This window comes from Thunnus albacares, chromosome 20 (genome assembly GCF_914725855.1).
Source record: "Thunnus albacares chromosome 20, fThuAlb1.1, whole genome shotgun sequence".
In the NCBI taxonomy this organism is placed as follows: Eukaryota; Metazoa; Chordata; class Actinopteri; order Scombriformes; family Scombridae; genus Thunnus; species Thunnus albacares.
In genome coordinates this window covers 13,221,527-13,246,923 of record NC_058125.1, presented here as the reverse complement: position 1 = coordinate 13,246,923, position 25,397 = coordinate 13,221,527, and the positions used below count along the sequence as shown (strand labels likewise).

At 38.9% G+C, this 25,397-nt stretch overlaps 2 pseudogenes; both read right to left on the bottom strand.

Annotated features, from left to right (window-relative positions):
• The window catches only part of LOC122971731, a 35,212-nt pseudogene extending 27,176 nt beyond the window's left edge, over nucleotides 1-8,036 (bottom strand).
• A 2,272-nt stretch (nucleotides 8,037-10,308) lies between these two features.
• On the bottom strand, nucleotides 10,309-25,043 carry LOC122971730 (annotated as a pseudogene).
• Nucleotides 25,044-25,397: the final 354 nt, after the last annotated feature.

Below are 25,397 nucleotides of genomic sequence, written 5' to 3'. Positions count from 1 at the left end.
CAAGCTAAAAATATTTCACCAAGTGCTGACCAATGCAGTCTCAATTACTAACCTTAGCCTCACCATGACGTCCTTTGACAAGCTCAATAGTTTCATTATAGACAAACACTTTGACCAGTCGTGTCCAAGAAACTCGAGTGCTGCCCCGGTGCTCGTTCTTGCCCTCAACTCTATAGTAGGGCAGCCCACGACCACATTGTTCCGAGAGAACATAAGTGCAGGTGCCCTGGAAGTGAAACACTGTGTTATCGAAGGTGTAGTAGTGTGGATCACCACTTATGGTGCAGGTGCCCCTCTGCACTGTCTGGCAGGAGAACTGGAAGGTATCACGACGGCATATTTGGGAAAAGGAGCAGGGTTGGTAATGACACTGTAGGCCCCCTGAGGTGCAGGTGCACCTCTGTGCACAGGTATTGTCGCTCCAGAATGCGTCACCCAGCTGCACAGGTTGACCTTTGAAGAGGACAGAAGAAAAAAGTCAGTCAAGCATTTACTTCAACATGCAAACACCATTATCATTTTAACTATCTGACTTTTTAAATTTTTGGAGGCATTTTGTCTTCACTGCCTTCAGAGAGAAGAGGACGGCAGGCAAGAATGATTCCCAGTTGCCTTAAACCAGGGACACCGCATGGTCATTGTCAGCATCTTGACCTTGTAGGACACAAAGATGCCCCCTACCATTTGACTTTTGAGAACTACTTTGGCATATCATTACAAATTACACATTTATTTTCAACTTTACTTGCAACTTAGATTATCAGTATGTTATCATATTTTAATGTAATGCCCTTTAAGTGCACAATATATTCAGCCGTGTGCTGCATATAAAACTTGATTGATTATTTCTACAACCAGCACAGATTTTCAACAAGTGGAGTTACTGAAGAAGTACCTAAGGTGATCACCCTCAGTGTCCTGTGGTATTACCGTACCATTGAAAGTGCAGCCTCTTGATCCATGGTCTGTCCGGAAGGCCCAGCGTCCAGGTACATTGACGTTGCTGCTCAGGCGGAAATTTGAGTTATTTCCTGTTGCAGTGTTAGAGAATGATCCAGGGATGGTGAAATGGTGGGTGGAGTTTATTGTGTCATATCCAGCCTGGAAATGCATGTCACATAGATAAAACAAATTTTATGTTTTGAATTTGTACGTTACTGTTAAATAAGGCATGTAAACTTAAAAAGACTTATTTTGTAGTACAATGGCTATAATTTTAATGGCTCTGACCTGCACACTGTGATTGGTTAAGGCTATTATCCCATAGTTCATCAGCACAAATGAGTAATGGCCACCAGAGATCAAGACTGCTTGGGCAGTTGTTTCCTGAAAAAACATACTCATTGTTTTTATAATGAATTTAGTAATAGTTTTATGGTAGTATAATAATGATAATACTGTAGATAACACATATTACACATCATATGTATTTCACCATTTAGAATAAGTTGACTTACTGTTCCAGTTTTTGGATAGTATGCCACCTCATACCATGTTGCAACAAAGACCCAGTTGGCAGTGAAGTTCAACCCTGGGAAATACCTATTAATGTCTTGTGTAGCTTGTTGGAGAACATTGCCGCTGGTGTATTGGTTGTAGTAAACCTGACCATTTGCTCTGTTGTCTAAATCTGTCCAGAATGGTGCTATGATGTCTCTGGATCCATGTGCTGGGAACCTCTGAGGCACGTAAACACTCCATGATGAGTCAAAGGTCAGGTGTCCATTGTGGTTGACCTGTAAACACATCAACCAGTTCTTACTAGCAAAGAATCAGTAGATATTGACTATAGTCTCAGACAATTGCATGTTATCAAATAATATATTTTTGCTATAGTATTTTATTACCATATTATAAGATATCACAATATATTGACTACAACTATATCCAATACTGAGTAAAATTTGAAGTTTAATGTGGAGTATTATTAGTTTCGCAAAATATTGCACTTTTTGCTACATTCTTTAATTTTATTTATTTGTTTTTGCATGTGCACAATACAGTTCTTGTTTTGAAAGTTAAAGTGTATGAAAATGTTATCCTTTCACAAATTATACCAGAATTGTTCAAAGCTTACAAAAAATAGATGTTTTATATTGCCAAAATAATTATTACATACATAAATCTGATCATACGAGTGTCCAAAATAAAGAAAAGGTCGTTGCAGGGCAATTTCAGGAGAACTTCCATCCAGTGCTTGAGAGCTTGTTGTTCCAGAAATTGGGTAGAGCGGTCCTAAAAAGAACAAAAGACATCACATTAAAAAATTAAAAATAGAATGAACATCCATGTTGGCCTTGTACAGTATCCTGCCAATGTTGTATAGTGTCTGATCTAATAAACAAAAATATGCTTTTTTGTGTTATTTATTTTATCTTATTTATTTTAGTATTTTTCTATACATTTTTGTTAGAGTGCAGAGCATGTCTTGGACTCTTTTTATTCAACATACTTACCAACCAGAATGTTAAAGAGCAATTTAACACCGGCTGAAAATCATGTTTTGGCTGACCTCCAGTGGTTTTACTTTTCACCTTGCTGCAGTGATAATGAAGTGCACTCTATGGTGTGTCAGTACACCATGACATCACTGCTGGGTGTGGCTACAGGTGCAGCAAAGTCAATTGACCTCATCCAAGATGCATCACACTTGTAAATTCCAATGAAAGGAGGCTGTGAAACACTACAGCTCAGCCTGGTGTTAAGTTATTGCATTTTGGACAGTTTGGAGACGGTTCAGAGAAGTTTGATTTAAACAGGCAAAAAGAATATCACAATAATCTAAACAAGAAGAAATAAAAGCATGAATAATCATCTCAACCTTGGTCACCATAGCTCATAATTTAGCAATGTTCCTCAATTGGAAATAACAGGAGCGCATAAGCTGGCTGACATGATTATCAAAGGACAGGGATTGGTCAAAGATGACACCTGAATTTCAGAGGTTATGCTGAACCCAAACACAACGACCCCATATGTTGCTTGATATTTGGATTAAAATTTTCAGGAGCAATTATAAGAGCTTTGGTCTTTTTTGCATTTAACTGAAGGCAGTTGTCAGCCATCAAAATCTTGATGGCATCCAAAAATTGATTGAAAATGGACAATCAGTTACTCTCATCAGGTTTAAAAGAGCAATACAACAATATCATCAGCATAAAAATGATAAGAGATGCCGCTATAACAGCTAATAATCTGTCCAAGAGGCAGCATATATAAAGAGAACAACATAGGACCCAGGACAGAAACTTCTCTTTAAGATGTAGCTGATGGACCTCTAGTTTGGTGGCTTTCCACAAGCACTCTATCTCCTTACATTTCCACCTAAAACTGCAGATTGACTCATAAATCCAGGGTGAGGATTTGACAGAGAATTGTCTGGATTTAAAAGGAGCCAGTATATACAATACAGAGGAGCACTGTCCATTAAATAACTGGACCAAGGTCTCTACGTCATTACAGATTAACAGGACATCAGGGTCAAATAAAGCTATGAAGTTTTCAGCTGTGCTCTGGTTAATGATGTGCCTATGGGACATATGTTTATGGGGCAGTGGATCCAAATTACAAGAAACATCAAAAAGAACACACTTATGATCGCTGACAAGGAAATCCTCCAAGCGAACATTATCAGTAGTTAGACCGTGTGCAAAACAAAGTCCAGGGTATGCCCCACTCTATGTCTGGGCCCAGAAACACATTGTATAAGGTTAAAGGACTCAGTAATATCAAGAAATTCAGATCCAACCTTAGAGGTAACATCATCAACGTGAAAATCAGCAATAATTAAAACTTTGTTCAACTTTATAACTCAAGATAAGAACTCAGTAAAATCAGACAGAATAGGGCCAGATGGGCCAGGAGGTCTGTAAATTAAAATACAATAGAAAGGCTTCAACCAACCAACTTTAGTCATGTGAAGTTCAAATGAGGGTAAAGTCTCAGTGCTAACTGACAGACAGTCAAAGCGATTTCTGATTTCTGCATATTTTTTGTAAAGTGCGACATGGGCTGTTATGTGTGATGGTATGTCTCCATGTGGGTTTTGGCAGACCAGTCAGAGTCAAAAGTTCTGGACTTATTTTTATTCCCACTCCACCCCTGCATACAGCTGTGGTAGTAGCTGTACTCCAGTGGCGTTAGGTATAATTCTGAAGTAATAGCTGCTTTGAGCTACTGATTTTGTAACTTTGTATGCCTGTTCTGTTAAAAGTAGAAAAAAATCTAAGCATTGGCTTACCTGAACTCTGAGGAGTCACTGTACCTCATGTAAGTGCAATAGTTACTGACAAAATGGCACAAAGAGCCAAATCTTACATTGTCAAGAAGCCCTGTCAAAAAATCCCTGATCTGCACCTGAATCTTTTTATGCAACAAAAACAAATCACTTGTCGTTTCGCTCTATTAGAAATTAAAACTTGATTGATTATTTCTACAACCAGCACAGATTTTCAACAAGTGGAGTTACTGAAGAAGTACCTAAGGTGATCACCCTCAGTGTCCTGTGGTATTACCGTACCATTGAAAGTGCAGCCTCTTGATCCATGGTCTGTCCGGAAGGCCCAGCGTCCAGGTACATTGACGTTGCTGCTCAGGCGGAAATTTGAGTTATTTCCTGTTGCAGTGTTAGAGAATGATCCAGGGATGGTGAAATGGTGGGTGGAGTTTATTGTGTCATATCCAGCCTGGAAATGCATGTCACATAGATAAAACAAATTTTATGTTTTGAATTTGTACGTTACTGTTAAATAAGGCATGTAAACTTAAAAAGACTTATTTTGTAGTACAATGGCTATAATTTTAATGGCTCTGACCTGCACACTGTGATTGGTTAAGGCTATTATCCCATAGTTCATCAGCACAAATGAGTAATGGCCACCAGAGATCAAGACTGCTTGGGCAGTTGTTTCCTGAAAAAACATACTCATTGTTTTTATAATGAATTTAGTAATAGTTTTATGGTAGTATAATAATGATAATACTGTAGATAACACATATTACACATCATATGTATTTCACCATTTAGAATAAGTTGACTTACTGTTCCAGTTTTTGGATAGTATGCCACCTCATACCATGTTGCAACAAAGACCCAGTTGGCAGTGAAGTTCAACCCTGGGAAATACCTATTAATGTCTTGTGTAGCTTGTTGGAGAACATTGCCGCTGGTGTATTGGTTGTAGTAAACCTGACCATTTGCTCTGTTGTCTAAATCTGTCCAGAATGGTGCTATGATGTCTCTGGATCCATGTGCTGGGAACCTCTGAGGCACGTAAACACTCCATGATGAGTCAAAGGTCAGGTGTCCATTGTGGTTGACCTGTAAACACATCAACCAGTTCTTACTAGCAAAGAATCAGTAGATATTGACTATAGTCTCAGACAATTGCATGTTATCAAATAATATATTTTTGCTATAGTATTTTATTACCATATTATAAGATATCACAATATATTGACTACAACTATATCCAATACTGAGTAAAATTTGAAGTTTAATGTGGAGTATTATTAGTTTCGCAAAATATTGCACTTTTTGCTACATTCTTTAATTTTATTTATTTGTTTTTGCATGTGCACAATACAGTTCTTGTTTTGAAAGTTAAAGTGTATGAAAATGTTATCCTTTCACAAATTATACCAGAATTGTTCAAAGCTTACAAAAAATAGATGTTTTATATTGCCAAAATAATTATTACATACATAAATCTGATCATACGAGTGTCCAAAATAAAGAAAAGGTCGTTGCAGGGCAATTTCAGGAGAACTTCCATCCAGTGCTTGAGAGCTTGTTGTTCCAGAAATTGGGTAGAGCGGTCCTAAAAAGAACAAAAGACATCACATTAAAAAATTAAAAATAGAATGAACATCCATGTTGGCCTTGTACAGTATCCTGCCAATGTTGTATAGTGTCTGATCTAATAAACAAAAATATGCTTTTTTGTGTTATTTATTTTATCTTATTTATTTTAGTATTTTTCTATACATTTTTGTTAGAGTGCAGAGCATGTCTTGGACTCTTTTTATTCAACATACTTACCAACCAGAATGTTAAAGAGCAATTTAACACCGGCTGAAAATCATGTTTTGGCTGACCTCCAGTGGTTTTACTTTTCACCTTGCTGCAGTGATAATGAAGTGCACTCTATGGTGTGTCAGTACACCATGACATCACTGCTGGGTGTGGCTACAGGTGCAGCAAAGTCAATTGACCTCATCCAAGATGCATCACACTTGTAAATTCCAATGAAAGGAGGCTGTGAAACACTACAGCTCAGCCTGGTGTTAAGTTATTGCATTTTGGACAGTTTGGAGACGGTTCAGAGAAGTTTGATTTAAACAGGCAAAAAGAATATCACAATAATCTAAACAAGAAGAAATAAAAGCATGAATAATCATCTCAACCTTGGTCACCATAGCTCATAATTTAGCAATGTTCCTCAATTGGAAATAACAGGAGCGCATAAGCTGGCTGACATGATTATCAAAGGACAGGGATTGGTCAAAGATGACACCTGAATTTCAGAGGTTATGCTGAACCCAAACACAACGACCCCATATGTTGCTTGATATTTGGATTAAAATTTTCAGGAGCAATTATAAGAGCTTTGGTCTTTTTTGCATTTAACTGAAGGCAGTTGTCAGCCATCAAAATCTTGATGGCATCCAAAAATTGATTGAAAATGGACAATCAGTTACTCTCATCAGGTTTAAAAGAGCAATACAACAATATCATCAGCATAAAAATGATAAGAGATGCCGCTATAACAGCTAATAATCTGTCCAAGAGGCAGCATATATAAAGAGAACAACATAGGACCCAGGACAGAAACTTCTCTTTAAGATGTAGCTGATGGACCTCTAGTTTGGTGGCTTTCCACAAGCACTCTATCTCCTTACATTTCCACCTAAAACTGCAGATTGACTCATAAATCCAGGGTGAGGATTTGACAGAGAATTGTCTGGATTTAAAAGGAGCCAGTATATACAATACAGAGGAGCACTGTCCATTAAATAACTGGACCAAGGTCTCTACGTCATTACAGATTAACAGGACATCAGGGTCAAATAAAGCTATGAAGTTTTCAGCTGTGCTCTGGTTAATGATGTGCCTATGGGACATATGTTTATGGGGCAGTGGATCCAAATTACAAGAAACATCAAAAAGAACACACTTATGATCGCTGACAAGGAAATCCTCCAAGCGAACATTATCAGTAGTTAGACCGTGTGCAAAACAAAGTCCAGGGTATGCCCCACTCTATGTCTGGGCCCAGAAACACATTGTATAAGGTTAAAGGACTCAGTAATATCAAGAAATTCAGATCCAACCTTAGAGGTAACATCATCAACGTGAAAATCAGCAATAATTAAAACTTTGTTCAACTTTATAACTCAAGATAAGAACTCAGTAAAATCAGACAGAATAGGGCCAGATGGGCCAGGAGGTCTGTAAATTAAAATACAATAGAAAGGCTTCAACCAACCAACTTTAGTCATGTGAAGTTCAAATGAGGGTAAAGTCTCAGTGCTAACTGACAGACAGTCAAAGCGATTTCTGATTTCTGCATATTTTTTGTAAAGTGCGACATGGGCTGTTATGTGTGATGGTATGTCTCCATGTGGGTTTTTGGCAGACCAGTCAGAGTCAAAAGTTCTGGACTTATTTTTATTCCCACTCCACCCCTGCATACAGCTGTGATAGTAGCTGTACTCCAGTGGCGTTAGGTATAATTCTGAAGTAATAGCTGCTTTGAGCTACTGATTTTGTAACTTTGTATGCCTGTTCTCTTAAAAGTAGAAAAAAATCTAAGCATTGGCTTACCTGAACTCTGAGGAGTCACTGTACCTATGTAAACAAACACATAAATATAATTGGACATATATCTGAGAATGCTAACATCAATACACAAAGGTCAGTTAATGAACTTGAAAGCATCAACCAAAATAAAACTGAATTTGATTAAATTTGGTTTTATTGAATACTTACTTATCATCCCCAAAAGCAGCACAGGCAAGATGACTTGACCTGCCATTATCCAAAGTTCAAAATTCAAATCTGCGGACCAAACATAATCAATTAGAATTCAGAAAAAAACTACAAAGCACACAGAAAGCATACTTTACTAAGGCTGCACATTCCTGTAAATTAGTTATACTGTATTAATAGCAGAGGATGTTCAAAGAACTATATTTATATTGTTTCAAATATGCATCAAAATGCCTAGTAGCAAACAGTGGCATACAGTATATGTGCAACATTTTGTATTCATGTAAGTGCAATAGTTACTGACAAAATGGCACAAAGAGCCAAATCTTACATTGTCAAGAAGCCCTGTCAAAAAATCCCTGATCTGCACCTGAATCTTTTTATGCAACAAAAACAAATCACTTGTCGTTTCGCTCTATTAGAAATTAGTACTATAATTCAGTTGGAAATAAGCGCCACATTTTTATGAAATCTTATAATGCGGCACAACAGTTTGGAAGTACTGTTTCCCTTCTACAAAATAAATTAATTACCTGTCCACGCGTGCTTCTTTTGTTCCTTTTCTTCTCATCTGTGTGAGACTGCAGGGTTGCAACTGACGTTTATACTGCTGAAGTTGGCACAGTCCCATAAATCTGTTGTTCGACCAGTTACAGGTGTATTGTATTGTATTGGGTGTGGAAATTGGGTGTGGAAATTAAGATGATCATCAGACTCAACATAAAGGAAGTGTAATATTCTATATTCTATTGAGTAATTAAATAAAGATATTTAAGTGTCAAAATACTTGCTGTAAAGTGGTATTTATCAAGATTTTATATCACAAAACAATATTGGTAACTATTGTTGTAAAGCATGAACTAAAGTCTACTGCCGAGAAAACTTTCAAGTGATATTCTTATGAAATGTAGTAACAACAGTAACTTTTGACTGTACTTTAACCGCACCCTATTTAACATTTACAAGCAGTATATAAACATTTAATAAACTGTTTATAACATACAAATAATTGTAATTGTGTATAAGTGTTTAGAAATGTATTGGTTAACAACCGTAACTCCTTCTGTGGGCACTCATAAGTGGATAAGAGAACTGTATACTTTTCTTTCACTGTTAACTGCTGAGAATGTAAAACCTGCTCTTTGTTGCAAGTTATTACCTCTGTCAAGGAGGTTATGATTTCAGTCCAATATGTTAGTTAGCAAGGTATCTCAAAAACTACTCAAAGGAATGCTTCACTTTTTTTCTCACTTGTGTCTAGTGTTATATAACCAGTTAGTTCTGGTTTTATTTGCCAAGGCTTTGAGATATTATCTCAGAGTTTTCTGAGATAATACTCTGAGAAATTATCTCAGAGTACAAAGCAGGTGAGTGGAATTTTAAAAAAAAAAAAATCACCTTACCCATACAACATTCCACTCACAAGGAATGTGTGGTTAAGTTCTGTTTCTGTTTTGGTTCTGCTTCATTGATAGTACAGTGACAAATTGAAGACTGTGAAAGTTTTTCATGGGATGAATTTAAATAAAAATACGGGTATAAATACAGTATACAGTACAACTGCACAACTGACAACATCTCTGAGATGAGAAAAAAAGACTTGCTTGAGTGACCACTCATCTTACTTGTTTAATTACTTGTTTACTCTCAGGTTCCAGGTTGTTTATTAATAGTTACCCAGTTTAAGTTTCTATTCATTTGAAACAATGACAGTAAAATCCCAACTGGTACATCTTGAAAATATTTGAAGTAGGCGTGTATCCATATGACATTCTGAAAATGAAAGTGTGCTTTACTGAAAAAACATGCCGTGCAAAGAAACAATTTGTAAAATTCTTAAGTAAATAAAAACACTAAAAAGAACAATGGGACGGCTCTTGGAAATGGTGCCACGGATTAAGGAGTGGTGTAACAACAAGACAATATCTAATACGTCTTGGCTTACCCGACTTGGCACCAATTATCCTGACAGTGCCAAGCTTTTTCAGCATAAATCATTTTCAGTTGTAAATCTGCAGAAAATTGAAAGAAAAAATCTGTTACATCTTAATAACACACACCCCAATAAAGATTTGATGATTAGAACCTGCAATGAGGACACAGAATTTGCTCTATATCTTACTGTTAATTCACATGTTGAAAACAATTGACAGGATTTTTTCATCCATGTTTTATTATTTGTTTAAAAAGCTCATGTCAATGATGACAATAAAAAGAGTGCAATGACATGAAACAACAGCACAATAGATGAGATGCCAAAGCAAATAGAAATGCCAAAGCAAATGATGGAAAGACAGATAATGAAGGTAGTGAGACTTTCAGGCACGTATGCTGTTGTCTTCTCTGTTGTTCTTTCCATTTACTGGCTGTAGAGACAAGTAAAACCAGTGTGGGTAGTCGGAACAAACATTTGTGGTACAAATCTTTATGAATAAATAATGTAATAATTCCAACAAACAGCAAAAAATTGAATGGTCAACATTGAGACAATTGAAATCTTCTTGCTTGCAAAAGTGAAACAAATGTGCAAAAATCAACAGAAGTGCACACACAGCTAATGACAAACTAACTAAATAAACAAGTGTCCGTAACAAAATACAGATGGGTATGCAACAAGTGTTATCCAAAGGTTCCAGGTGTCTTTATGTTGTGTCTGTCTGAACCAGTTTTATTCCCCACTGTGTTTGCTAATGATATCGTCGAGTCTTTTAAAGTTATGTAATTTAATAGTGTACAGACTTTTTTAATGAAGTGGTGTCTCTCCCCCAGTTAATTTTCCAAATAATGACCACAGCAAACACACATGAGTGATATAAACTAAGGAGACCATGTTTCAATTGAACATACCGTAACAATCATTCAACCTGTTATTTGGTCCAAGGACCAAGGAGTAAATGTGGTCATTTATAATGTTAAAGGACCAGTGTGTAATATTTAGTGGCATCTAGCAGAACGGACTTGGCAGAAATGGAATATAATATTCATAAGTATGTTTTAATTAGTGTATAATCATCTGAAAATAAGAATCGTTGTGTTTTTATTACCTTAGAATGAGCCCTTTATATATACAGAGGGAGCAGGTCCTCTTCTACAGAGCCCCCCATGTTGTACCACCATATTTCTACAGTAGCCCAGAACGGAGTTTCACAGTTCTCCTACTGTACACGCTTGGAAGGGGAGGGAGGGGTATTCATTTGGTTGTAGTTTGCATCCTCATCACTAGGTGCCACTAAATCTTACGCACTGGTCCTTTAAAACATATTGATAAAATATTCATCACTTCTATTGTGCAGCTACAGAATCTGGGAGGTGTCAAGGAGAAAAATAACAATGATAATATAAATATAATATAAATCCTGGTGACATGATGAGGATCGTGGTTGCAGTACTTAATACATTCATTTGAGAGAAATTATTCACAATAACTCAGTTCTTAAATGATTAAAAGCAAAACTAAACTGCTGTGTCTACATTATGAAAGAGAAAAATGTGTATACATGCAATTTTGTAAGTGATCTATTGTTCTCATGCAGAAACAAGTTGAATTAAAATTATGGATATATATATATATATATATATATCCATAATTTTAATTTACCCTGTCTGACTTTTTGAGGGACTCTTTCATTGTGTTGCATTTGTTTCTTGGTTTTGGTTTTTTCTGTTCCCTTGTGTGTTCCTCCTGTGTTTTTGTGTCACCTGTTTGTTTACGTTATTTCCTGTTTTATTTTGAAATATTTCCTCCTTGTGTCTGGTCACTTTACATCCTGTGTTTGATTATTTCATGTGTCTCATCTGTGTCTTGTTTCCCTCACCTGTGTTTCATTTGCAATCACTCCCTGTGTATTTATAGTCCAGTTTTCAGTTCGGTCTTTGTTGAGTTGTCTGCTTTTTTTTTTTCTGCTTTCGCTCTGTGTATGCTCCGAGTTTTTTTTTTTTTCCTGTGTTTATGGTCTTTGTTCCTGTTCCCAGTGTCTCTTGTGATTTTTGAGTTCTTTCATTAAATATTCAGCATCGTATCCAACCCGCCTGCCGTCTCTGCATTTGGGTCCACCTGCTCCATTCACCCACCTTTGTGACAATTCTGTGCAATGAGGCGTTATTACAGGGGATCTGCAGGTCTTAAAAAGTCTTAAAAAGCATTTACAAATATCTTTAATATTTTATCTTTCAGTAATGTTAATTATAAAATGTTTTTGAACCTGAATGTGGGCTGTCAGGAGACGTTATACACCTATGAACCAAAGGTGGGATTGTTGTGAAAGTGGATTGTGTACAAGCAAGAATTGCCTTTAATTTTTCATCCAAATAAGTTTGGTTAACCTTACTTCAAACCTGTAATATGATCGGACTGTTTTTGGTTTTTACCTGTCTTTCCGGATGTCAACAGTTTCAACATTTGTCTATCCATCATTATATTGCAGCCAGCCACCAGGGGGGTGATCCAGATGTTTTGGCTTCACTTTTGGGGAGCTGTCATGATGTCCATATTTATATACAGTCAATGGTTAAACCTTCAGGCATTTTTTTTTAGCAACTCAAAGTAAAGGTGATGGGAAAACATACTTTAAATGCAAATGCTATTTTATTGTTTAGTGCATATACATGGTTATCCACATGCATTTTGAAGTCATATATGATAGCATTTAGAGTTACAGTTGAATTTCAATGACTGTAGTACTGTGATTGAAATGAAGCAACTTTTCCTGTAATAGTAAAAAATAATTCTACAGTAGACGAGATCTGAAAAAATCAATATAAATTTAATTATATCTGTCAAAAAAGGAGTTTAATGTTATTTTTGTTTTTAGTAGTGACCCCTTGGCAACCCATTAAAAATCCTCCAATACCCACCGATGGGTCACAGCCCAGACAAACAATACAATATAGATTGTTGTTTTACTTATTTCTATGTATGTAATTTCTATGCAAAGGAAAATACAATTCAAGAGCAAAGCTATGGTTATGTCTTTCAAGTTTCTGTAAAATATAGATTTCATAGGCCTCTATAAACCTCATTCATTTCTAAATATAGGCAAAGGCTTTCACTCTATTACCCAGGATGAAAAATAACTGGCATGATTAGGCTACTGTTCTCTGATTAAAAAAATATCACATTCATCTGGTAATGAAAACATTACATTTGCCTCCTTAGCGTATGTGAGTTCATCTTTGAGTTGTTGCAGTCAGCAAAATGGCAAGCAAGATCATTGTGGAGGTCTCATCATTGTGTCTACAAGAGAACAACCAAAATATAAACTATAATCCATCCACATATGTAGCATCTACAAGGATACAGAGGTAATTCAATTCAATTCAATTTTATTTATATAGCGCCAAAACACAACAAAAGCCATCTCAGGGCACTTTTCACATAGAGGAGGTCTAGACCGTACTCTTTAATTTACAGAGACCCAACAATTCCCCCATGAGCAAGCACTTGGCAACAGTGGTAAGGAAAAACTCCCCTTTAACAGGTAGAAACCTCAAGCAGAACTCGGCTCTAGGTGGACGGCCATCTGCTTTGACCGGTTGGGTTGAAAGAGAAAGAGAAGAGGGGGACAGAGAAGTAGAACAACAGCAAAGATAAAAAGAAATGTACCTATCCTGGTATTTACCTGGCATGGTGACCAGAGGTCCAAGTGAGAGCATACTATGTCATGGTACGATACATCTCTCTTAACTCTGTGGTGATCAGGGTTGCAATAACAAATAACAATAACAATGTAGGCCTTTAGTATGAGCATTTATTCAAAGTGTCTCACAGGAAATGATCACTTTGCATTGACATAAAGCAGCTCAGAAATCAACCCTATTGCTTTTGGAGTACAGGATTATTTTACAAATTTTTCCAGTGGTTAGTGTCTGCAGTCCAAATATATGCAAAGATGTGAATGTGATTCTAAAAGGGATTTTTGTGTCTGACTGTATCTACATGTATCTGCCTGTATGTGTAAGTCCTGTATTGAGTGTTCGCCTTGTGTGAGACTAGCGACCCTGCCTCCCTCCACCTCTGATGTTCTGGTCATTTTAAGATTATAAAAAGTGTGTGGATGGATGGAAAATGGTACATACAGTTGTGCAGTTGTTGTGGCTCAAAAGACACAAGTGGACCTGGCAGTGCAGGTAAATGGATGGAAAGTTGGCAAAGGTGAAAATCCTGAAGGAGAATCGGGCCACAGTGGAACTGCCATTGACCAGCTCAACTGTACCATCTGCTGTATTAGGACACCTGGAAGACAGTGGCATCAACAAGTTTAGCAGGTGAAAAAAGAGTTAATATGTGGAAGAGAAGATTGGCAAAGTAAGTGGAGGGAGGCTAGAGACTGGCTGCAAACTTAATCTGGCAAATGAATCAAATGTGCTTGCTAACAGAGGGTGAAATTGCTTTTGATTATTTACATTGCGGTAATGAGATCTTGGCGGACAGGGTAGTTTGTGATGTTGACCGGTGTAGCCCAGCAGGAGTCCAGAATGGTGAAGATCTGCTGTTCATCAACTCCTTCTGTTCGCACTTCCACATACAACCTCTGGTTTATTTCCATTTCTATGTTTCTGTCACTGGTGAGGGGAAATTGGAAGCCAGCATCCTGATAGGGGATGATTCTCAAATGGTACTGTCCATGGCCAGGTGGAAGCTTTTTCTTCACAATGCTACAGAAAAACAACACAACGTGACTAAAAATGAGATGAGAAACAATTGTGTAGGGAGCTAGGATTGCATTTACAGAATTGGGATGAAATCACATTTGGATATATTTATCCAAATATGATTTTAAAGAGTATTTAAATACACACACAAGTATTTTGACCTATTAACACATTTATATAGTTTATACAGCGGTAAAACTGTAAATAGTAAAAAGCACATAAACTTTAAATGCAGTTGTTTGAGGGGTTAATAATGAGGTTAGACACCCTTTCCTGGTTTGAAAATTTAACCACTGCTTCAAATCACTTGTTTGAAGGGGTCTTATTGTAGGTGCAGATTTAACATTTTAGTGTGCCTCCTGAAGTTCAGATTTAGCATTGTGTAGCTTATATATTGACGCAGATACATGAAATTATTGAAAACTTTGTTGTGTTACATATACTCTGATACAGATCAGATTTTCACCATAAAAAGAACTTAGATGTTGACATACTGTGCTCTTGTAAAAAAAAAAATGTAATTTACTCATTAACACCTAAAACTAAAACAATAAAGCAAATAAAACATTGCTGAGGAGATGGTATTGTGACTGTCACCTCTCTACTAGGCTGATACCCTGATCCATAGACAGGGCCTGAGTCAGAGGGTATTCACAGGAGAAAACCAAACTAATGTTCAAGGTGTCGTCGCCCTGGATGGTGTTCTCATAGTTGAAGTGGGTTCCATTGCTCTGTAATATTGAGATGATAAAAAGAAGTATAATTAATATAAAAAGTATAGTTAGTATATTCCAGGTGCAGTCTGGCCTGTGTAGTACATTTACATCTAAAACCTTTCTCAGTGTGCATTATTGGAGGTTATGGACTGTACCTTGAGCACTGTCCCACACAGCTGGTCGTCATTATTAAAGTGGAACACCAGTCGACCGTCCTGAAGAGTCCCTTTACAAGAATCATCTAGGAGATGTAGGGTCTGGGGATGGAATCCAGCTTCAAACAGCTTGCAGCGCGACAGGGATATAGTGCCTGAACTACTGACACATGTGATGGACGAGTCTAGAAAAAAAGATAACAATGCATTTTTGTTTACCAAATCCCCAACCGGAACATAGAAAAGTGAGTAAATATGCTTTGTGCTGCCATAAATGCATATTATTTTTCATTTGTTCCAGAGTTACCATGTAAATAACAATAATAAGACTGAGAGTCGAGAGCCATGCTAGCGACTCTGTGAGGCTGTACATGTGCACAGTTGTGTTTTGGGCCAAATGTTAACTTCAGCATGCTAAAATGCTCACAATGACAATGCTAACACGGTGATGCTAAGAAGGTATAATGTTTACCATATTTACAATCGTAGTTTAGTGTGTTGCATGCTCACATTTGATAATTAGCAGTACATTTGAGGCTGATGGTGTCATTAGTGTTTCAGGTGTTTGGTAATATATCAAAGAAGATGAAAACTCAGAGGTTCAGCAAAGTTATTCATCCTGAGGAAGATATGAGTGCACCAAATTTGATGGCAATCCATCCAACAGTTGTTAAGACATTTCACTCAAAACCATAAATGTGATCCTCGTGTTGGCACTAGAGGAAAAGTATCTCCATGGGTGGATGTAGAAAATTTTGTGCCAATTTATCAATTAAACTTAGAAATATTTCACAGGATGAGTGAAAACTTTGACCTGCTCGTGGCATTTCATGGAAATCCATCAGTTATTGACATGTTTCAGTATGGACCACAGCTGTGAACTGTCTGACTGACAGACCAACATTGCCAACCATACAACCATGCAGCTAGCAGGGCTAATAATTCACTTGCAATATACACTCTTCATCATTGCTCATACACATCATTGTTATTACTGTTATCTGAGGAAATAAAGCGGTATTTCAATAGGAGCTTCCCTCACCGTAGCTCTCATTGTTGGGCCGAGGATGGTCCTCATCACAGAGGCAGCCATAAAAACCATCCTTCTCACCACACCACTCAAACTCTGTGCAGTTCAACTCTTCACAAGGGTCTGACTCAGCTAGAAAAATAGTGGGGAAGCAATGAGACAAAGACTGATTGAACAGAGGGACTTCCACAAAACACCTTCAGCTTGAAGAATTTTGCATGATCTATTATGTCCTAATTTTCATTAAACCTATCAGCCTTGTTAAAACATACCACAGAGCAAAGCAGAGCGCCACTCGGGGAAATTCAACCCCAACACAGAGCAGGTTCTTTCATAGGCTGATACAGCAGAACACAGCATGCCATTGGCTGGAGTGTAGAGGCAGAGATCATAGACACAGGAACTGAAAAAAGGCTGGGGGTCTGAGTGCAGGTGACAGGCACTGAATGGACCACTAGAGTTGGTGATGACACTACAGAGTTCAGAGTATTCTTCCATGAAGGGACAGTCGTTCAGTCCATCACCGTTCTGATTATCGGTGGATCCACAACTACAAAAGACAGAGTGTTACACTTCTAACACCTGGCTTTTTTTTAAAAAGAAACTTTGCTCAGACATGTTTGTGTCATCACTGCAGCTGACTCAATGATATATCACTAATGTAATTTTGGTGATTTCCAAATAATGAAAAAAAAGTTATGAGTTGAGAAAGTTCTAGTTCACAAGCTTTCAAAAGCAAATTGATTACCTGGTAAATAAGAAATGTGGGGTGGTCAGGCAGAAAACAAGTTAATGTACTGAAATGCATTTAACTGACAATACAGGGACAATATTTTGTTGTTTGTGTGAATATTCAGCATAGTATAGCTGCCATTACACTCTATTACATTAACTTCAAAATTATCCTTCACTGTTTTTCCTAACAACTTACCCTGGTTGACTTGTGGGTGCCTTCCAGCTGTGTCCAAAGTCATTGTCATTTTGTGCCAATGTACCATTGGGCAAGACTTTGTCATCTGCAGGATCGCTGTTGAAGTTACCACACATCCCAGTGACTCTGTTTTCACAGTGTTGGCCGATTCTGACCAGTAAAGTACTCTGACCATCAAACTGGACTATCAGGTCACTGGCATCAACCACTATGTAGCTTCCCTGCCTTAACACCCGAGCTAAGGTTCCTGCAGTGGTCGGAAGAGACACTTCAGTGTCATTTACCTGTGAGGATGAAAGATTAAAGAGAGATGAAGGAGAGGTGGGGAGGTACTTGTTGTCAGTCATGTTTACACTTAATATATAAAAAGTTGTATAAAATAAGTATAAAATAAAGTAAATAGAGTTTACTGTACCTTTACTCTTTTGTTAGGGCCGATCCTGACGTATGCACTCTCTGGTGGATTTGAGAGGTATATATCCACTGCTGACACAAATGACACACGGTTGTTGCCACGGTGATTATTGGTGGCTACTACCTGAAACTGTGTTTCATTGGTGCCGTGGTTCACACTCTCAGTGATGATGTAAGAGCATGTGCCCTGGAAATGAGCCAGTGCCCCATCAAAGGTGATGTAGTGTGGGTCCCCCCACACAGTGCAAGTAGACATTGTATCAAAACAGCCCAGCTGGCCGTTTTTGATGGTGCACTCTTGTGCAGGGGTGCAAGATGCAGCAGAACAGCACAGGTCATTGGGAGCGTGACATTCACATCGCTGGGAGCATCCTTCTGTCCAGAACGATTCACCAGCCTGTAGCATGTGAGAAAAACAGAGACATACCACATAATAGGTCAAATAATGTAGCTTCAAATGACTAAAATTCATGAACTCAGCTTTTGCTTAACATTGTCTTCCCATTTTAAGACTGACACAGTATAAATATTGTGTGTCTATATCTTACTGTGGAGGTAAAATATGCACTCTTAAGGTGGAAAAGAGATTCAGGTCTGACGCCAAGTGTCCCTGTGATACATTATAACTGAAAACCCTCACTGCTGTCTGTGCCTGCTCCTGCACCTGCTGTGTTAATTAGGCTTTAACTTTCTGCCTCAGGGGTCCTGTATTCTTGTGTTGAGTGTGGGAAAAAAAATGTAATTATTGTTATATTTATTATCATTTGATTAATATGTTGTAAAGTGTCTACACTGTTTGTCCATCCTTCCAGTTTTTATTGCTGCAAGTGGGCGTTTAGTAGTCAGTGGGAAACAAAGCTTTCTGAAGCACTGAATCAACATGAAGTAATTGTATTGAAAATGGTTCATTTCGAAGCATTTGATACAGCCAAAATGGTGACATTAGCTGGGCAACTATTAGTATTGCAAATGTATGGATGAATTAAATCTGTGAATGTGATGAAAAAGTCAGAATAAAAGTGGTTTTACTGCTTTTCTTAGTGTCATTTTGTTCAATAAAGACTATATTATTAACATTTTTAAACTGAGTTTACAGCTCTTTAAATGCTGTGGCAGACACCTCTCTGATACAAGTGTGAAGTAACAAGGCCTTGTTTGGGGTGGTCATATGATTTTTGGCATGGTGAATTGAGGCATCAAAACATCTTGCTGCGATACTTTTGCTTGAAAAAGGTTGATACTGTGTCGAGTAGTAGACTGCTTCCAGCGTAACATCATTAGCATTGAGACTGTTGTATGCTTCTTGCACAAGGCTCTACATACTTGCGTGTGCACCTGCAAACCTCAGCAATTAGGTAAATATAAATATGATTGATGGACAGATGCGATGCATGCCTTTTGAAATTTGAAACACTGCTGTCTTGGACCCAATCACCTCCACCTCTGTTTAATATATCCACCAGTTTGAAGGCTTATCAGATGCCAAAACACTGCACAGTAGTTTATATGAGTAAGTATTTTACTGGTCTGGAAAGTTAGCAGTGTAGTCCTTTTATGTCACATGGCAACATGGTAGTTTATTTTGTATTCACTGGTATGTGACTTACTTCATAGTAGAAGCCGTCATATTGGCAGCCACAGCTTTCCACAGGGATACATCTTGTCCCACTCCTGACAAAGCCTTCATCACAGAAGCATCCCTCAGAGCAAACCTGCTCACAGGTGCTATCAATGCTGCTGGCGCAGGTGTGTCCACAATCAGTACCGCACAGCTCATAATGGCTGTTGGCTGGACAGTCGAGCCCTTTAGAAGTGAGGAAAAAAAATGATTGCTACTAGATGGTTATGAACTTATGAGATTTATCCATTTAAAACATGACACAATAATCAATACAGTAGGTCAATAGCACATCTTAAGTTAATGGTCAATAGATTTCTGGTATTTATTTAGTTTTATTAGATATCGACTGGTGGACTCACTGCAGGTGGTGTTCTGTCTCCAAGGGTAGATTCGAACATTAGCAGACTGACAGGCACTGACATATGCCTGAATGGCCCTGCACAGAAGATCTTGGCCCTCATTTCCCGACACACACACATCAAACACACAGTCAGTGAAAAATGGTCTTGGATCCACCTGCTCATGGCAGAAGCTTAAGGGGCCATCAGGTGCTTGAGTCACATCACACTGAGCTCTAGCAGGAAGCTCATTGGGACATTGTGGACAGGAGGAGCCACACCCATCACTGCAGGTGTAGTTGCCCGCCACTTTCCAAGCTGTCCCAAACTGAGTTGGAGTAGTGACCATCATTCCAGAAGGGGTGCGGAACTCATCATTTGGATTTCCGTTGAAATTTCCACAAAGTCCACACGTTTGCCCACTGTATTGATGAAAAGAAGTAAATACATTCACTGTCATTAATCAAAAAATAGATGGTTATTAAATGTCTTAAATACATTTGAAAATATATTTTTAAGCATGTCAAAGCATCCCAGTTTGAGCTTTGGTGAATGGCAGAGACCTGTAATTTGAAGGTACAGAGATAAACACTGTACTATATCCATCATAGGTGACACTCAAGCCAAAATCAGCATTGACAAATAGACGAGGTCCACTTGCATAGATAGACACTTGACCTCTATTCAAGAGAATAGGTAAATTTCTCATCACTCCATTCACCTAAAAAAGAAATTGAAAGAATGATTAGGTTTTCTTTTTACAGACTTCTGACAGCCTCTTCTCAAGAAGAAAAAAACAGATTCATTCTTTTCTAATTAAGATTACATATACTTACAGTAATGTCTTAATCTTCCTACTACATTATTCAATTAATCAGAAGAATGGGTATGGTTGTCAATTATTTTTGCCAATTAGATTAAATCAGAATCTAAATAATGTGTGGCAATCATCTAATGAGGAATATTTGACATAATTTCAACAACTCACCTCTACCACACCATTTCTGTCCCTTGAAATATGCACTCGATAGCCCCACACGTTCACATAAACTTCAGCTGTAATTGAAACTGGCAACCCATTCCACGGCTCATTCTTAGCCTCCACAGAAAATTGATGCAGGCCATCAGTGGTGTTGCACAGGGTTGCCAGAACATACCTTGCCATCAAAGGTAAGGTAGTGGGGGTCACCTGATGCAGAGCAGATGCCATGAGGGGTGGGATGGCAGCCAAAATCACCCTCTACCACACGGCAGGACTCCTGAGGACCACAAGTGTTTGGGATACAGTGGACTGCTGCAGTTGTGCCATTACAGGTACACAAGTTCTGACATTCCTCACCATCCCAGAACTGTTCACCACCTTGCCGATAGCGTCCTTGGTGATGGCATCCACAGTCTGTTGGTGGTACACACTGATTGCCATTGAGGACAAAACCATCATCACATTGGCAACCCTCCTGGCATAGAGTGTCACAGGAGAAGGGGAAGGAAAGGCTGGGACAGGCGGATGGACAAGTTGATCCACAGAGTTCATAATGGCTGTTTGGAGGGCAGGCTTGCTCTAGAAAAAGACAAAAAGATTAATTCACAAAGGTCATTACATGTTTTTTTATAACAATTCCAAACTTAATCCAAAAGTGGAAAGTGCTTACCACACCCAGTTGCATTCCTCCATTGTCCTAGGGCAATGCCCTTCTGCTGACATATTAGTGCATAATCACGTAGAACCTCACATAGCGCTGATGCTGGATCTCTTGAGGCACTAATGATCTCCATACATGCTTCCACATGCTGCAATGGGTCCACCGTGGCCCAACATTGGATAAATGGCCCATGTGATGAGACAAGAATGCCACAGTACTCACTAGAATTATAATTTGTTGTAGAATTATGATTTACACTTTCCACGCAATGTGCAGCGAGGGAGCCATCTCGCCAACTGTCCCCAAAGACCTGAGAGCTGTTCACCAGGATGCCATTGGGTGTGCGGAAGTCATCCCATGGTTGACTATTGTAATCACCACAGAGTCCACCAAGTGAACCATTGTAGATTCCAGGTGCAGTGACTCGCACAAAGTGAGGCCAGACTGTCTGTACCGTTACACCAAAGGAGGTGCGAAGGATGATACTGTGAATGCTGCTGTGATAGATGCGGATTTGGTTGGTGGATGAGCTGAACGGTAGTCTGATGATCTGACCGTCAATCTGCAGGGCAATTTAAACAGTCACTTTTATATTTTCGTGGTTAACAGGATTTAAATAAAGGTACATGCTTTTAAATATTATGGTGTTATCTTGTGAGGAAAGACAGTAGTAATAATATTCATATTTTTCTCAAATGTCATTTTGTCTTCATTAGTTTTCAAATGTCTCATGTGTGAATTGATGGATATATCACATTAAAAGTCTTTTCAAAAGTGTTCCAGTAACTTACTTGTACTCTACTGCTCCTTGTCATCTCAATGGACACGTGTGTGCCCTCTGCCTCAAATTTCAGCACCCTGGCAAAGCCCTGATGGCCACTGGGCACTTTCTCTGCTGTCACCACAAAGTGGGGGTGACTAGACAATCCCACTACTTTGGCAAGGGTCAATCGACATGCCCCAGGATACCGGTATGACAGACCATCAAATGTATGATATGACCCTGGGCCCCTTGTCCAGCATGTTCCATAGCTATTAGGTCTGCATCCTCTTTCACCCTCCTCCACACCGCATGATTCAAGTGGGCCACAGCCATGGGAGTGGCAAGTCATTGAGCCAAATGTGCAGCTACAACGTCTCCCACAGTCCTGGTCTAGTATTACAGTCTCTCCAGAGCGGTAGTAGCGACCCTCAAAGCTACAGCCACATTCAGCATGAGGGACGCAGACCCCACCACTGAGGATGTAGCCCGAATCACAGATGCAGCTCTCCTGGGCAGGAAGAGGGCAGTTGTGGGTAGAATTGGGATTGACACAGGTAGGAGGACATCCTGTGCCATTGGACACAAAGTGGCTGTTGGCGGGGCAGGGGATTTCTAAGAAAAAAACAAATTGATCTTGACATCATGGAAAGTTTACTCAAAGAAAATTTTGAAATAGTGTTATGTGACTGACAGACATACCACAGAAGCCTTGTCTCCTCCAGCTTGGGAGCTGTATGCCATTCTGTTGGCACTGACTTGCATACACATTTAGTGCTTGGCACAGAATCGGCTGGTACCCTCCTCCTACACACAGATCGTACACACAACTCTCCACAAAGGGCTGTGGAGGAAGTCGTTGATGGCAAGCAGCAAAGGGTCCAGAGCTGCTCTGAAGGATACCACAATGGGCAGTGTTGCTGTATAAAGCATTCTGAGCCTCAGTGCAGACAGCACAGTCCTGACCTCCACATGGTGCCTCACAACCAGGCTCATCGTCCCCTGATGCTTGCCAGCTGTTGGCAAAAACCACATCAGAGCTCACAACCTCACCTTGGCGGGTTCGAAAGTCATCCCTGCGATCATTGTTGAAGTTTCCACACAGGCCACATGTTTCATTCTGGTAAGTGTAGGGCACGCTGATTCTGACATAATGGTTGACGTCATAGGATACCTCCAAACCAAAGTCAGTACTGACGATCACAAAAAAACCTGACTCATAAACCTGGACAGTGCCATTATTGAGGGAGAATGGAGCGGCTGCAAAGTTTCCATTAACCTGTAAACACACCAGCAAGTATGTCAAGAGCAACAAGGAAATAGTTGTTTCAATACACAAGGATTGAAGTACTCAGTATAACCCATCAGAATCACCTTGGCCTCACCACGACGTCCTTTGACAAGCTCAATAGTTTCATTATAGACAAACACTTTGACCAGTCGTGTCCAAGAAACTCGAGTGCTGCCCCGATGCTCATTCTTGCCCTCAACTCTATAGTAGGGCAACCCACGACCACATTGTTCAGAGAGAACATAAGTGCAGGTGCCCTGGAAGTGAAACACTGTGTTATCGAAGGTGTAGTAGTGTGGATCACCACTTATGGTGCAGGTGCCCCTCTGCACTGTCTGGCAGGAAAACTGAATGTTGCTAGGCCTGCAGATTTGGGAAAAGGAGCAGGGTTGGTTGTGGCACTGCAGGCCTGCTGAGGTGCAGGTGCACATCCGTGCACAGGTACTGTCGCTCCAGAATGAGTCTCCCAGCTGCACAGCTTGACCTTTAAAAGATTCAAAGGCATAAACTTACATGTAATGTAACCATTCACATGTGTTTGGGCAGTACAAACAAATGTGCATTGTATATAGAGACAGGTGACAAATTAAAGGAAAAATGGTACAAGCCTTCGAAGTCACCAGATTTCAACCCAACTGAACAGCTATGGGAGATTTTGGACCGACGTGTTAGAGAGCACTCTCCACCACCATCATCAAAAAGATATTCCCTCATTTGGTGTTTTGATAATGGTGGTGGAGAGCGCTGTCTAACATGGCAGTCCAAAATCTCCCATAGGTGTTCAACTGGGTTGAGATCTGGTGACTGTGAAGGCCATAGCATATGATTCACATCATTTTCATACTCATCTAGTGCACTGTGAATTGGGGCATTGTCATCCTGGAAGAGACCACTCCCATCAGGATAGAAATGTTTCATCATAGGATAAAGGTGATGACTCAGAACAACTTTGTATTGATTTGCAGTGACCCTTCCCTCTAAGGAGACAAGTGGACCCAAACCAAGCCAGCAAAATGCCCTCCACATCATAACAGAGCCACCAGACCCCCTCACTGTAGGGGTCAAGCATCCAGACCTGTACCAGTTTTTCCTTTAATTTGTCACCCGTCTTTAGTAATGGACAGTAAACTACAAATTTACTCATTCAAAAATCAAATAATCTCAGTTACTATGATACAATCTAACAACAGTTTAGTGCCCAATATAATCAGCTGTAGTTGGCATATAAAACATCATTAATTTCTTCAACAAGTCAGGATTTATTGTGGGTACAGGTACACATCACTTACATATAGCACACAATAGTGATCACCCTCTGTATCTGGTCTTACCATTGAAAGTGCAGCCTCTTGATCCATGGTCTGTCCGGAAGGCCCAGCGACCTGGTACATTGACATTGCTGCTCAGGCGGAAATTTGAGTTACTGCCTGATGCAGTGCTAGAGAATGATCCAGGGATGATGATATAGTAATTGGAGTTTATTGTGTCATAGCCAGCCTGCATATGAACATGAAATAATAATGTTTTTCCCATATTACAAGCTTTCCCTTAGCATTCCCCGTTGCAATACAGTCACATACTTCAAGCCACTCTTGCTGAATAATTTTCTTTATTATTTTTATTACCATTTAAAGGCCTTATTATTTATTTATTTTATTTTATTTCATTTTTGTTTTTATTTTATCTTCGTTTTTTTCTTTATATTATCTTTAGCATGTATCTTCAAGACATTTAGATATTAATAAATGTCTTCATTTATCCTAAAACTGGTTGTCTGTTTCTTTGAGCTGCAGTAAACAGGTCACTGTTTGGATTCATTGATTAAATTGAACAAGGATTAGTGCTTCATCTTGGCAC